This window comes from Pinus tabuliformis, chromosome 5_1 (assembly GCF_031772625.1).
Source record: "Pinus tabuliformis cultivar Carrire ecotype Pingquan chromosome 5_1, CPIR1, whole genome shotgun sequence".
In the NCBI taxonomy this organism is placed as follows: domain Eukaryota; kingdom Viridiplantae; phylum Streptophyta; class Pinopsida; order Pinales; family Pinaceae; genus Pinus; species Pinus tabuliformis.
The window spans coordinates 130,527,417-130,542,410 of NC_142305.1; the positions used below are offsets into that span (position 1 = coordinate 130,527,417).

At 37.2% G+C, this 14,994-nt stretch overlaps 1 pseudogene; it reads left to right on the forward strand.

Annotated features, from left to right (window-relative positions):
* The first annotated feature begins 10,997 nt into the window (after positions 1–10,997).
* LOC149163766 (L-ascorbate oxidase homolog) lies at positions 10,998–13,211 on the forward strand (annotated as a pseudogene).
* Positions 13,212–14,994: the final 1,783 nt, after the last annotated feature.

A 14,994-nucleotide genomic window follows, 5' to 3' on the forward strand; every position in this document is an offset into this window, starting at 1 on the left:
CGAGGGTGTAATAGTGGCCAGCTGGATTTCCAGTGCGTTCGATGGAAGTTCCTTATCGGATTCAGATCCATGTGTTCTTTTTATGCCGCTTACTTCCATCAGAGGTTCTTGATGTTGTTGTATATTGTCTGGCCCCAGATGAGAGACTGGGGTAATTTCCTCCTGAGTATTTTTCTGCTCCGGATATATATCAGTTTTTGTTTGGTTCTCTGTAGGTTCTGTCTGCATGTCCTCTTCTTCCATCAAGTCGGTCTGCTGCCACCCTTTTGGCCTTTTTTGTTGTTTCTTTTTTCCTTTGGGGTCCTTTCTGGACAGTGGACAGTTGAATTGGAGATGACCAGTTTGCATGCAGTTGTGGCATCTGAATGCAGTGTTCTCATAGTCGAGTGGTTGTGTCCTCAGTGTATTGTTGTAGTTCAATGTGATGTGTTCAGGCAGTCCCTGACTCAGGTCCACTTCAACGCAAATCCTGGCAAAAGTGAAAATTCCCCTGCTTACTCTATCATCATCAATTTTTAGGAACTTTCCCAAAGTATTCCCAATGGCTGATAAAACTTTTTGATGCCAAAAATGTAGAGGGAGATTATGGAGTCTCACCCATACAGGCATTGTAGAAATTTTCATAGTGTTTGCATCAAATTCAGCAAACCAGGGAGTGATGAAGAGGCCAGCATTTCCCCAAAACCATGGCCCCTGATTGATAATACTGTCGCGTTCTTGTTCTGTGTAGAAGCTAACTATAAAAAATCCTTTTGAGCATAGATGTATGTCATAGTCTGGTGTCCATGAGGAGTAAATCCATTGATGCAGAGCATCGGATTTTGGCCAGTATCCATTAAATCTACAGATGACAGCAGTTTTGGATAGATCTGTATGTAGTTCAGTTACCTCTGTTAGAGTTACTTGGATCATTGGGGATTCCAGTTTTTGTTCCACTATATAGGGGCCTGGAACCTCTGGTGCTGGTGTTGGTTTATGCTGCATTTTTTCTTTTCCCTTGACTGCGTCTCTAAAGGAGCCTATGTTTTTTGAGCTTTCTCCATTACACCCTCCACGCAGTCTCAGATTTAGAAAAATACTTGAATCATTACTAATGCCATATTCCTGAAGTGAGAGGAGGTCTTGTAGACTACGACTAGAGAATATCAAGTTTTGGTATTTGGTGGGTGTCCCAAGTTGGTTCTGTATTTCCTTCTTTACCTCTTGAATATTCAGCCCCTTTCTGATTCTCATGCAATGATGGCTGCCCTTTATCTTTTTGATGAAGATTTGAATTAGTTCTTCACCCCAATTGTTAGAATCAGTCATTTTGGTACCACGATTCAAAGATTTTGGATGGTTCTCTGCAAACCCCAATTCACCCCTCATGTTTATTCTTTTTCCGCTTCCTAGTGCCTCCAGCTTTGGTTTATGAGGGCCATTTTTTGAGTACTCTGTCTCTGCGCCAGGATAAATTGGGTCCGCTGTATTTCGTCCTCTTTCCTTTGCTTGGGCTTTCTCCAGTTCAGATGTGAACCAGGACACTGAAAGCCCCAGTTCGCTTTTCCACACTCGCGGCGGCTTGTTAGTGGCGGGACTGTAGCCAGGGGATGTCGCAGGTCTGATAGAAAAAGATATAACGGCAACCTCGCACAGCAAGCCAGGAGCCCAAGCCACTGATACTCCGACCAGAGGCAAGAGAGGTCGAGGTTCACGCCCAGGAGCAATGACCAGGTATATTTTTCCCCCACCGAGGAGATCAGGAGCGTGCAGGTGTAGCTGTAAGAAAAGAAACCCATTTTGCATAAATAAAAAATGTAATGTTACCTCTTCCGAGCGTGTTTCATTTCTCCAATGAGGGAAGATGCCCTTCGGCTCGTGCATGCCCTCAGCCGGTATGTTTTGAACCTGTGGGAGTTCCTTGCAAGATGAAGAAGAGAGATCGCCATTGGACTTGCAGAGCACAGTTCTCGCCTTTTCCCTGAAATGCTCATCATATTCATAATCCATATCAAATTGAAATTTTTTAGGCAAATGTTCCTCTTCTGAATAAGGTTTTCAACGATTATCCTCTCCATCAGATTTAACGACAGAAATTTCTTGATCAACTTCCAACTTACACATCACTTGACTAACAGCAATCAAGTAAATCGCTTGAAGCTACTAGATTCCTCCACTCCATGAAACTCACGACTCATCATTGCACTGATTTCTGCAAGACAAAGACCAGTTTCAACAGTTTTTTTAGGAATATAGTGCACAACATCAAAACCCTTAAACAAGCCTCTCCTATCATGGGTAACTCTCGTCTCAGTATTTATGCATCCTTGATAGCATCAAACTTATAAATATATTCCAGTTCATCCTCTGAGAAAAAGAAGCCAGAGGCCAATGGAGCCACTCAAAGTAAGGATACTCTAGATTTTCTGAGAAGGAAAGACCATGATCTATACGTGTAATATCAATGGATTCTTCTCCAACTTCCAACAGCAATTTTTTTAGGAATATAGTTCACACCATCAAAACCCGTAAACAAGCCTCTCTTATCATGGGTAACTCCCGTCTCAGTATTCATGCATCCTTGATAACATCAAACTTATAAATATATTCTAGTTCATCCTCTGAGAAAAAGAAGCTTGAGGCCAATGGAGCCACTCAAAGTAAGGATCCTCTAGATTTTCTGAGAAGCAAAGACCATGATCTATAGGTGTAATATCAATGGATTCTTCTCCAACTTGGGGATATCCTCCTACATTTTCAATATTCTTCACAAGAAGATTGCCTACATGTCTGTCAGTATTAAGTATCCTAATATCTGGTATTCCAATCCTATGTACAACGGTCGCTGGGAAACTAGATGTTCCATGGTCACTGGCATCACAATCATGTGGGACAAACTGCTGAAACGACACAATCTTACTAACAGTCTGTCTCTTATTTCTTTTCTTCCTTGTAGTCACATTACATTAAAAATTGAATGTGTTATTTTGACAAGCACAGTAGGAAGAACATTTGCAAAATGATCATGATCTAGAAGTTATACTGCAACTCCTCTGATACCTGTTTTCTACAACTCTAACCTATCTCTTTAACCTATCTAAAACCTATCTAATACCTATCTTTCTCCTGCAATATCTAAAACCTATCTTTATATAAAGAGTTATTTCAATATATGTTTTCTACTTTCAAATATAATTGAAGCATATATTAACATTTTAATGTGTAGAATTTCAATATCATATATTATATATATATATATATATATATATATATATATATATATATATATATATATATATATATATATATATATATATATATATATGACTACAAGGAAGAAAATAAATAAGAGACTGATTGTTAGTAAGGTTGCATTGTTTTAGTAGTTTGTCCCACATGATTGTAATGTCTATGACCATGAAACATCTAGTTTCCCAGCGACTGTTGTACATAGGATTGGAATACCAGATATTAGGATACTTAATATCTGGTAACAGCTTCTGAAAATATCAATAAACAAAGCCCACTCTTGCTCACTCATATCTGATACTTTGATTTAAACTTGTGATTTTCCTTGAAGGAAAAACTTCTGATAACAACTTATGAAAGTATCAATAAACAAAGGCCACTCTTGCTCACTCATATCTGAGACTTTGATATAGTATTCAGTCATGGCACTTTGTTCATACCCGCTTTGGACTGCTCCAGTAGCGAGATTCCTTGTCTACTACAACCTTGGTTTCTCTTTGAGTAACTAATAAATCTCGACTGATGTAGAGAGCTCTGCAGACAAAGGGCCTTTATGGTTGAAAGAGCCCTTTCGTGCATTCACCTCTAGAACTGGCTCCTGCATTTCATTTTCCTCTAGACGTGAAATCTATTCCACCTTTGAAAGTGGACTCCGGCATCATTCTTGCGGAAGGCCAATTTGATGCAAATGAAGATCTGATACCTCCTTGAGAATTTATGAGTGTGCCATATGACACAGGAGGAATTTGCAGATCATGTCTTTCAAAAAAATTTAAGGAAAAACAAGGCAATAATTGTGGCATTCCACTGTACTCAGGCACATTTAGAAACTTTTTAAAATGATTTACTCCCATGGAAGCCATCCTGTTGTTAAAAATATCACACGAATCCTTTACCCAACCACTAATAACAAATTTCATGTAACTGAAATCCAACCACTGATAATAGAGTTCATGTAACTGAAATCCTCATCATTCACAATTCCACTTTAGCTTTAGGGAATGCTTTGGAGAAAAAATATGCTAATTATTCGTGTTTAGAAACACAAATAATTTAGGGAGGTTAAATAACTCCTTAGAGTGAAATCCTTTGTTAATAATCAAAGGCTTACCTACTTGTTTTTACATGGCTTCATAGTCATACTAGACTCATTTTTACAATAATATTGTAGAATTTGGGATTTCAATGATGACAATGACTCAATTTTTTTTTGTCCATTGTTGTGTACTCTGTTTCTTGGAACTGTTGACATGTACATGTTCAACGGGTCCTCTATCCAACCATCCTCATGTAAGACTCTCTTATTCTAGTTGTGTTCCATGTGCCCTCACGTTGACCCAATGCTACTCTCATGTGTACCAATGTGGTCACACAACTCCAATGCTCCTCTTGAACATATATGTGTTTGGGTACATCACAGAAATATTCTCCTCAACCCAAGTATCCTCAATTCAAGATCCAACCTCCAAGGTATATCAATGGCCCCAAGCTCCTAGGGTGAATTCCAATTGCTTCTCCTCCTAGGTAGGCACCTCCATTGATTGAGCAATAGATTCCCCATTGTAGTATGTTGATTAGGGTAACAACCTCCTTGATAGGGGCACCATGCCAGTACCCTAACCAAGGTCATCCACCCAAACTGAGCCATCCAAATGTCCATGAACCATTGCCAAGGGGCTAGGAGACAATGCTCTGCTGTCAAGGTGAAAACACTTGGTGTAACCCCAAAAGCTAGCATGCCATATCTAAATTAAAAACATATGACTCTGACTTCTTCTTTTTATCCATAAGGAAAGTTTTTGGAGCTAAATTATATATATCTGAAAAATGTGTGTTCTTATCAACTAAGAAACCCCTGTTTCTCATTAGCAATTAAACTAGTATAAAAGGCTGCAATCTAGGAGCTATCAATTTAGAGATGATCTTATGAATGGTGTTGCTAGTGAAATTGGTGTAAATCTACTACAATATGAATTTTTTTCCCTTTGGAATTAAAGCAATGAAAGTTGAGCTTACGAGACCTATAATTTTACCTTTTGTACTTGATTCTTCCATTTCTTCCAGAAAATCCAGCTTTACTATCTAGGCTGGTAGAAATTTATTCAGGAAACATCTGTAATTTTTCCTTTCGTACTTGATTCTTCCATTTGTTCTAGAAAATCTAGCTTTACTATCTAGGCTGGTAGAAATTTATTCAGGAAGCATTTGGTCTTCTTTTGTTAATAGAATATAGGTTCTTCTGTCTCCTCCTGAGAAACTGGATTCAACATAAAATCCTTTAGTTCTTGGTTTAGGAATATGGGAATGTTAGCAAGTAGGGAAGAAGCATATTTTCTTCCCAAATCCTGACACATTATTTCCCATCAAATTAGAGAAGAAATGAATTGTTGAAGCTTTAATCTCATTTTCTCCTACCTGATCCAGCTTCCAAATTTACCGTGTGAATACCACTAATGCACCTCTAACTTGCAGCTGCTTTTGGAAGAATTTTGTATTTTTTCCCCATCGTTCTAGATTTAATTCTCCATTTTGATTCCTATATGCCACATATATCTTCTTATTCCCTTAATGCTCACTCTTCTTCTATCTAGAATGATTCCATCAGTCTTCCCAACATTGTATCCTTGATGTATTCTAATCTTTTGTTGATGCTCTATCTTAATTGAATTGGCCTCTTTCCACTTTTCTTTGCCCAAAATTTTAATTTTTTTTATAATATTGGTTAATTTTATTTCGATCCTAAACAACATTGTCCCTTCTAGTTCTTTCTTCCACCATAGCTTTAGCATTTCTAAGCAAACCTGATCTTTCTGAAGAGTCAGACACATTTTGAATTGAGCTAGTCCCTATTTTGGGGAGGGTTATAATCCAAATGAATTGGCCATTGATTTGATTTAGTATCCTGATAGGATACATGATTCTAAATTTAAGCTGCTTGAAACAAGATCCTCTTAACTAAAGACTTATTAGTCTTTTCACTACATAGTTAAGACTTTTTCTTCTATTTTGTAATGTATATATATACTTTCTGTTGGTTTGACGTCTTTAATTTCCTATGTTCATAAATGATTATGTTTCTTCTCTAAATAGTTTGTTAATCCTTGTTCTTCCTTTTTCTTCATTCTCATCAATAGTATTTTAGGATTTGTAGATGCCATCCAAGTCCTAGGGTTATTGAGATCCATGTCATTGAAAAGAGTATTCCACAATTGACCTTTTCCAAGGAAAGAGTTTGGACATTAAGGGGTTTTTAATTCTTAAGGTTATTGAGATCCCTATCTTGGAAGAGAGTGTCCCACAATTGACCTTTTCCAAGGAAAGAGTGGACATTAACGAGTTTTTATGCGTGATGCTTTCGAAAGATTATGTTCTGACAGTTTATAATTCCTCAATATTCACATTCCAACAGCACCTTGGAATTACTTGTGGTAAATATTCTAATCATCATGAATTTGTAGGCATCACAAGATTGCTCTATATCAATTTGGGCTTAGCATTCCTATGTTTCATTTGTTAGGGTTTCATGATGATCCCAAGGTCACTGAATGAGATGTAGTGTTTAGAACACCTTTAAACAATGAAGTACATATAGGTAAGATCATCCCAATGAGCACAATGCATTATGTGTAATGTGCATGTCAAATGAAACTAGAGCCTTACCAATTAAGGTTACCCATAAAACCCCAAAGGGTGGGATTGCAATAAACCATAAATGGAGTGGTCAAGAAATCCTAAAGGTCTAATAAACCCTTCAAGTTGGGTTTACATTAAATATTCTCATATCCTCCCTTAAACACAACTTGGAGGAGCTATGAAGGTGGCATTATCTTAACAATGTTCTGTAATAATAATTTCCTGCAGTTAACATCATTATTGCAACATTTCCTATAATTTCTTTAGACAAATCACATCTTCCATCATTTCCACCCTTAACATAGTGAGGTTGAGATTATTGACAGTGAAAATCCCACACCATAATGAGGTGCAACATAATAGTTACCTTCACAACACCTCTACCCAGTCCTCTTTGGAACACAGTGAAGCAATCTCATGCAACAGGGCTTACAATTAAGAGTTCTTTATAACTTGAACCTCCAATCTCCATAACCTAAGGTGGAACAAGAGCCTATGCACATATGGTCAGAACAAGTTTCCCAAAAATCTCTATTAAGAATAGTCTCCAAAATCATAGTTCTATCAAGTTATCAACTAATCAATCTCAATCATGTAACCTGCAATCATAAATTCTCCAAAATCATGCAAGAAGAGCATAAACCAAAGCAAATTATAGAGCCATCTAAGATAGTAAAAACTTAATGTTCTTTGCTCAAAATCTCTTTTTGGTTTTTGGTGTATATAAAAAAGTATTTTCTTGGTTTGTTGCTAATATGAGCAGTCCCTATGCCTTCAATCACTTATTTTTTACCTTTCCTTATTTTCTTATCATCAAATAGATCTATATTTTTTTGTTGACTAGTCATACAATAATTGGGTTCTTGACAACATCAAGTTGGGTTTTTACATGCAAACAAGCTCAATAACATTCCTCTTTAAACAAAAATAAAAGGATCACTACTATCAATAAGGCTCACATAAAACGGCTTGAATCAATTCTTTCTTGGATGCCATAACATGCCAACATAGCAACAAGAGAAATCAATAGGAGAAAAGAGATGTTTATGAGTGTACAATTGATTATACACATCTTTATGAAGTTCTTTGGCACTTGTACAAATGTTGCCATGACCACTCATCAACCCAACCCACAACCAATCTTGGTAGTTGGCACTGGTCCACAATTCTTCCTCCTATTCCTCTTCTACAAAGATCTATAAGCATCACTACTACCATACTAAGAATTTAGACTCTCGGATCCTCTTCTCTATGATGAGGATTTTTGCAGGGAAAAGAGTAGTGTTCTTGGTAAATAGATGGTGCAAAATGTAATCACCCCCCAAACAAAGGTGCATGTTGTCCCTTCAAATCAACAGAACTATCATTTGTCTCCAACTTAGGCATATACTATCATCAACCAGATCGTCAGTAGGGGGAAGTTTGCACTCTGCAACTCAGCATAATTATCTTTAGCAACAAACAAAACAACGAGTACAAAATAACCTTCTTGCAAATCAATGTAAAATGACGTCCATCTGGAAATGGAGTCTGATTATATACAGTTCATGCTCTAAGCAGTCTCATCTCAAGCTCAATAGGGATAACCATACCCTATCCACTATTCCCAATTCCAACACATGTATATCCCATCTGGCACAACCATTGGGATTCAATACCCCTAATATTTTTCTCAAATTCAATGTAAACCAGGTCATTATTAGCTAAAAAAGCATGGGAAGAAGGCACTTTATCAATACCATCCTTCTCACAAGCATCATCCCTATTTCTCTTTATTAAAAAAAAAAATTTCAAACAAGTCACTAAACACCTTTATAAAAGGATATATATTTTTCACTATAAACCTTTTAACAATAAATTCATTGAATCCTTCCACCCTTTAATTCTAGGTTGGAAAATTACCATTTTGTAATTCTTACCAACTCACTCTTCACACAAATCGATCTAGTATGATTTTAAGTGAAAATGTACAGGACCTTTCCTTTAAACTGAAGCATCAATATATATAGAAACTTGACTTATAAGAATGAATTTTCTTCAAGAGTTTGAAGGGAGTTAGGGTATGTTGTTGAGACTGGTTGCTTTTGTGGATACACGGACATATCACTTATGAATAGAAAATAATATATGCTCAGATCACTATTTACTACTTAACACAAATAGTGCCACCACATGGTCAATAGACACCTCCTAGGCTTTAGATCAGATTATCGTTAGACTTAATTGACTTTAGCATGTAGATGCACTAGAAGTATGTTGCTATTGATGCAAACAAGCAAGCCAATACTCCATTGCTTATGCTTCAGTTGACTCTTCCATTGTTGTCAACACTAAACTTCCTTCACTTTTCACCAACAACTCTTAACAACACTTTTGTATTGGCTAGAAAATCACCGGTCAATTGACCACTTCAAGGATTTAGTCTTTTTTCCAAGAAAAAAAATTGTATATTTGCTATTTCAAGTAGAAATCAAAATATTGTGCCTGCTCATAAGTCTCCTTTCAGACTACTTCTAGATTATCATCAGATTCTGAATAACGTCATTCTAATAAACAATGACATCAAAAGGACATTTCCAGCTATAGTACTAACATTGCAGACAACCCAAAGTAATATCTTAAAACTGCTCGTAAAATGCCTTTAAAGTTTAAAACAATACTTCTTGGAAAGCTGACACCAAAATACTCTCTTTGAATTCCTTGCTGTGAAAATCCCTTCATTGACTGCACTATCCTACTTTCTTCATGACGCATCTGAATCTTGTGGAAAGCCCCCTCATTTAGACACATGTCAAATTGTGCGAACTAGACATGATACTAAGTTAATACATCAATTTCTCCCCTTTCATTCTTTCCTCACACTAGTGTGAGTGGTTCAGAAGTGTGCGATGGAGGAGTTTGGCACTGCATGTGGGTTTATTTGGCCAGGCATTGGGATGAGGACTCATTATTTCCCTTTTTATGGACTTTGGTTTCCTCTCCAAGCGTGAGTGTTGTTTGGTTTGGAATTGGAATTCTATTTGAGTTATTTGTCTTTGTTCCAGGATTTGGCCTCCAATGTGATAGAGAGTGGTGGTTTGCTGTTTGTTTACAGTGCTAGGGTGGTGGCAACGACTCACTGCCACTATAGAAATTGTTGTTGTGTTTTGTTTGAGCTTGATGAGGTGAAAAGAGGAGTGAAGTGGTGTGGAAAGAAGATAGTGCTAAGTGGAGGCATAGTGTAGTGTGATGAATTCTACCATTTGTTGGGATAAATGGAATGAAGATTTTGAGAACCAAGTTTAGAAGAAAATTTGTGTGAGGGATTCCTGTGTAGTGAACACAGAGGCATATGTTGGAAATTGGGGAATGGCAGAAAGAAGTTGAAGCATTCACAGGGATTGAACACAGGAAACATTTGGAGTTCAATGTTTAGCTAATATCTCTATAGTTGCTAGTTGGAAGAATTGTGGTCCATCTTGATTTTCCTCTAGAAGTTGTTTCATCTTCCCCCTGAAGACTCAAGCCCAATTGTGGAACTTTCCCTCTTTCATGGGCACTTTTATGCTAAAATTTGCAGATATCCTCAAATAAAGTGCTTGTGATACTTTGTTGCTTTATATCACTGACAAAGGCTGGGAGGAGGATAATAATAAGTCCTTGAGCTTTATCCTCTCTGTCATCTTAACTCTGTCAGGCTTGTAGATCAATACAACCACAAACACAATCACATGTACATTTTTTATAATAAAAAAATTACAGGCCAGAGGTAGAATGGAGTAAAGAGTTGCCCAAGAATTTGTGCATTTGGTGTGTAATTTTAAGGCCTGGCTTGTGTTGGGTTGTTTACAACAAAGTTGGAGTAAGGTATTGATTGCTTCTACTATCTCAGTCCAATTTTATGGAATGTGGATTTTTGATCCATTGAGTTTAATTAGAATTTATTTTGTTATAATTGTTGTGCATTGCAAGATCTATGTTGTTTGGCTGCTCTTTTCTCTAATATATATGAGAATGCAACAGATTTTTTGAAGAAGCCAATTTCTTAACATGCAGAGTAAAAGAAACCATTGTTGAAGAAGCCCATCTTGCTGGAAACCAATAAACATATAAAACAAGACCTAGAAAAAGGGCCAAAGATCTTCAGCAAGAATTCAATGGGTTCCTTGAGGCTGTTTTTCATCATGGAATTTTTTGGCTATTCTCTAGCTGAAGATCCCTATAGATATTTTACATGGAACATTCCATGGGGCACAATACGGCCTCTTGGTATTCCTCAGCAGGTACAATTTTAAAAAATCCCAAGCCTATTCCAATGCTAATAGTTCTAGCTCACATATGATTTGCCAAGATTTTTCTGAGACACATTATGTTATTGTTGCAGGGGATTTTAATAAATGGACAATTTCCTGGACCCCAAATTGACAATGTCACCAACGATAACATCTTTGTGAATGTATTTAACAACCTATATCAAGATTTATTATTAACTTGGTAAATTCTTTGGGTTCTATCTTTGTGGATTGGCCGATTGAGATTCATGGATTTCTTTGGTGATCTGCAATATTGCATTGAGGTCTTTAAACAAGTTTTGGTATAGGAGTGGCATCCAACAACGGAGAAATTCATGGCAAGATGGAGTACCTAGCACAAACTGCCCCATACCAAGGGAAAACTTTACGTACAAGTTCCAGGTGAAGGACCAGATAGGTAGCTACTATTACTTTCCATCATTGTATTTGCAGAAAGCTGCAGGGGGATTTGGAGGACTAAATGTAGCTAGAAGGGCCCTGATCCCTATTCCATTCCCTCCGCCTGATGGTGATATCACTCTGCTTATAGGTGACTGGTACAAAACCAACGCTTTAGTAAGTTATTAATCCATCCCTGAAACATGTATATCTCTTGAAATTAAAGAGACTGGGTATGTTCAACTTCAGCCTGTCCACTGGAATGTTCTCTTGCAATGCATCAATCTGACCATATTCTATCTTTGGGAAGATCCTTAGAAGAACACTTGATGTGGGAAGATCTATTGGTAATCCTGATGTTGTTCACATTCATGGTCGTGGGCTGCCAAATGAAATAGCAATTACAGTGGAACAAGGTACTTATCGCTAATCTCTATCATAAGGCAGTTTGGTAGATTTAGTACAGGTGTTTCTAGCCTTTCAATGATTCACAAGATCCAGTTTATTTTTATTTTATCTAATGGATGTTGAATCCATTGCTTCTTCTCTTGAGATGTATCTAAAATGACCCATCTGTTAATCTGCAAGGAAAACATACCACCTCTAAATTTCAAATGTGGGATTGTCATCATCTTTGAACTTCAGGATTCAGGGTCACAAATTGAAGCTTGTGGAGGTAGAAGGATCTCACACCATTCAAAATGTCTATGATTCTCTTGACATTCATGTTGGCCAATCCTACTCTGTTCTAGTCACTATGGATCAGCCACCTCAGGACTATTACATTGTTGCATCTACCCATTTCAAAAGTCTTGTTATTTTTAATACTGGAATTTTTCGCTACAACAATTCCTAGAAGTAGGTTTCTGGACCAATTCCAAGGGGTCCAACAACCGAGATTGATTGGTCTGTGAACTAGGCCAGAACCATCAGGTTTGGTTCTTGCCCTGATTACTTTGGTTTTAGCATAATTCATGTGTGAGATAATCTTATAGATTTTACAGATAGATAGATAGATGAATGTATATCTGTATGATTGATAATGTTTTACGATTACCAGAAAATATAGATAAAATATCATCATATAAATTGGGGATAGCTATTAAAAATAAATTTCAAAGAATGGTTAATGGTTTTTTGGTTTGAGTAGTTGGGATTGTGGCTTGCCATCTCATCTATCCAGGTTCAAGTCTCCTGAAGCATGTTCTAGACTATATTGTTTAGGTTAGGTTCAAGAAGGAGAAAGCCCCCAAAGAATATCAGCTAAACAAAGTTGAATTTTAAAATATCTAGGAGTTTGTACCTATCCTATATAATCAAGTTCTCAAAATTTGAATGGCTAATGTTGTACAAATGGAACTTGACAGCCAATGTGGCTCGTCCAAATCCACAAGGATCTTTCCACTATGGGAAAATCAACATTACTCGAACAATAATCCTCTCAAACTAAGCCCCCACCATCGATGGCAAACAACGTTATGTAGTGAATGGTGTTTCCTACATGCATTCCAAAACACCATTGCAGCTTGTAGATTACTACAACATAAGCAGAGTGTTTGTCACTGGTACATTCCTGATAGTCCCAAAGTTACATTATCTACTCACAAGGCAACGGTTGTGCTAAATGTGGAATTATGTGCTTTCATTGAGAATCCGAGAAGAAAATACAAAGGGTCGTGACCAAATTCCAGTGGAAATCACTACCATTAGAGGGTAATTAAGAAGTATTGAGGAGTTGTTTACAAGACTACAAAGTGAAGTCAAGGTCTAAGAAAGAGAACAAGTAGGAAAATTTAAGGATTTTCCCGCTTTAAATAGGGCTAAACTTTTACAAATCCTAATCAAGCCCTTAATACCTAAATCCTGCAAATTGGGTATGGAAGTGGCAACATCCTTCAACAGAGTACATTTATTCACAAACCCTAGATTTCAAATACATTCTTGTGTTTGGTCAGGGTTCCCTAACTAGGTTTTAAGGGATTTGGAGGCCAACTGGATATCTTGGTCCTGCAATTGATCCATACATTTAAAAAAGATTAAACGTTTGACGTGTTTGAAGAGTGAAAATGAGAGAAAGGAGTGCACGGGACTTGAGCTTTTGGTATTTTTGCATGAACACTTCGTTCCGGACTCTGTGCCCCATGGATGCTGATAGTAAATCCCACGGCACCGCTAGCAGTATCGTGGTGAGGATGGGAAACAGTTACTATGGCTCCTGGAAATCTCCACACTACTATCCATTTTTTCCCTTTGCTTATGGGCTCCTCTCTACCTAATCAATAGTTACTGTGGCTCCTGGGAATCTCCACACAGCTCTCCATTTTTTCCCTTTGGTTATGGGCTCCTTCCAGACTCTGTGCCCCATGGATACTGAGTAAATCCCGCGGCCCCACTAGCAGTCGTGGGGAGGAGGGGCAACAGTTACTTTTCCAGACTCTATGCCCCATGGATGCTGAGAGTAAATCCCACAACCCCACTAGCAGTGTCATGGTGAAGAGGGGCAACAGTTACTATGGCTCTTGGCAATATCCACATTGCTCTCCATTTTTTCCCTTTGGTTATGGGCTACTTTTTGCCGAATCAATAGTTACTATGGTTATTGGCAATCTCCACACTGCTGTCCATTTTTTCCCTTTGGTTATGGGATCCTTCCAGACTCTGCACCCCATGGATGCTAAAAGTAAATCTCGCAGCCCCGCTAGCAGTCTCATGGTGAGGAGGGGCAATAGTTAATGTGGCTCCTGTAAATCTCCACACTGCTCTCCATTGTTTCCCTTTGGTTATGGGCTCCTCTCTGCCAAATCAATTGAGGGAGTAGCAAGAATAGGAAATCCAATGGGGTATGGGAAACTTGTGTGTAGTGCACAAATTATTGAACAGGAAAATACATTTAGACAATTGAAAAAGAGTTGGAAACAAAACAACTTTTGTTCGTGCAAAATATATAGAGGGTGTAATATATATCAAGGGTGTTAAAGTTATAATTGGTTGTCATCTAGAAGAATTAGAAGAATTAGATTTTTTCAGATTGCATTTTTTATATCCATTATTATTATGGAAAAGGTTAATGCATATTTAATATTAAGATAATATGCACAAATTATTGAACAATTATAGGAAAATACATTTAGGCGATTTGAAAAAGAGTTTGAAACAAAATAATTTTTTATTGTACAAAATATATAAAGGGTGTTAAAGTTACAATTGGTTCTCATTTAGAAGAATTAGATTTTTTCCTGTTGCATTTTTTATATCCATTACTATTATGGCAAAGGTTAATGCATATTTAATATTAATATTTATATGTAAGGGGTGAAAATATTGTTAGGAGGATGTATTATGTTTAGGATGACACTTTTTATATATGTTACTATTATGGCATGTTGAAAAGTGTGCGACAAGAAATGCTTGTTGAGAATGCAACAAGATGATGGAGCTTAGTGGAAAGGAGTTGCCTTCACTA